At 44.5% G+C, this 1,623-nt stretch overlaps 1 protein-coding gene across 1 annotated transcript in view; it reads left to right on the top strand.

Annotated features, from left to right (window-relative positions):
• Positions 1 to 1,623, top strand: part of LOC131887299 (putative serine protease K12H4.7) — a 6,031-nt gene that overhangs the window by 1,811 nt on the left and 2,597 nt on the right. The window lies entirely within an intron of this gene.

Genomic DNA, 1,623 nt, shown 5'->3' with positions numbered 1-1,623 from the left:
ATGGATTCTCGTTCATTGTGTCAATAAAATTCCTATCGTCAGAGGACGAATCGTAGTTGAGATCAATGCTTATCCATGTGAACAATGACTGAAGCCTAATAAAAACTCAAGTCGTCCTGAGTTATCAAAAAAGCTTTCAATCTAGGAACACCCTCGGAACGGGCCGGGTTCAGATTCGATTGAGCCTTACGATCTAAAGCGTTCACCCCAATTATTTCTTGAACTGTAGTACACAAACAAACGTTGGATGTACCCATCAAATCCCAAATTCTAGTGACCAAGATTGAGAGCGTGATAGGGGATCTCTTGGCAAGATCTGTAGGGTTTGTTTTAGACCAGTATCTTAGCATTCTAGTTGCTACGCATATACAGGCTATCACTGAACGCCACGGAAATGAAGGAATGACCCCTAAGACTGCAACTTCGTCCTAGTTATGGGTAGCTGATGAGCAATGAACTCGATTCTCCTAGAAACAACATCGACAACATAACAAAGGCACAGAAATTGTTTCAAATTCCCCATTGTGAGTGAACAACTGCGTGGATCAGAAGCTGAGCTGACGAAGAAAATGAAACCATTACTATTGGCCTTTGGGCTTGCAACCCTTATATCTATAATTGAGGCCAAGAAAAATGGAGGTAAAAACCCTTTTCAATAACTATGCTTGTTGTTCCTGAACAAATATTTTCCGTTGAAAATTAGGGGAAAAACAACTACCTTGGAAAGTCGTGAGGTTCAGTAGCCGCCTGCGGTCCCAAGTTCCGTCTAATATTGAAGGAAAACCCGTCCCTGACGACCAATGGTTCCCTCAAAATCTGGACCATTTCCATCCCACGGATGATCGGATGTGGAAGCAGAGATACTTTGTAAATGACACCTTCTACAAGAAGGGAGGGCCTATCTTTCTTATGATTGGTGGAGAGGGAGAGGCCAATCCTATTTGGATGGTGGAGGGTACATGGATCGACTATGCCCGTGAAATGGGAGCGCTTTGTTTCCAGCTAGAACACAGGTGATTTGGACAGGATCGTAACGGGCGATGACAACGCTCGGCGTAAACTCATACATGGGGATATATTGTTTCAGATTCTACGGTAAAAGCCATCCAACAACTGACATGAGCGTCAAGAACCTTGCCTACCTGTCGTCGGAACAAGCCCTCGGCGATTTGGCGACTTTTATAAGCGGCATGAATCAAGCACGCAACCTTACCGGTTCCAAATGGATTGCGTTCGGAGGATCGTACCCTGGTAGGACATTATAAACTATAAATCCTATTTCTGTTTGACCAGGGCTGTCATTCTCTCACTCTCAGGTTCATTGGCAGCTTGGTTGCGACTTAAGTATCCTCACCTGATTCACGGATCGGTATCCACATCTGGGCCTTTGTACGCTAAGGCTGATTTCTTTGAATACCTTCAAGTTGTGAGACAAGCTCTGAAAGTGACGGACCCCGAATGTGGACCCGCTTTGGAGGATGCCCTGCAAAAAGTGGATGTGCTTAGTCGTCACCGAACTGGATGGGCCATGATTTCTAAAAAGTTCAAGTACGTTAAAAAAGGTTATCTATCGAAACATGTGAGTGGCCCTAATCAGATCCTTTACAGCCTTTGTACCCCATT

Source organism: Tigriopus californicus, chromosome 9 (genome assembly GCF_007210705.1).
Source record: "Tigriopus californicus strain San Diego chromosome 9, Tcal_SD_v2.1, whole genome shotgun sequence".
Classification (NCBI taxonomy): domain Eukaryota; kingdom Metazoa; phylum Arthropoda; class Copepoda; order Harpacticoida; family Harpacticidae; genus Tigriopus; species Tigriopus californicus.
This window is presented reverse-complemented; position numbering and strand designations above follow the sequence as displayed.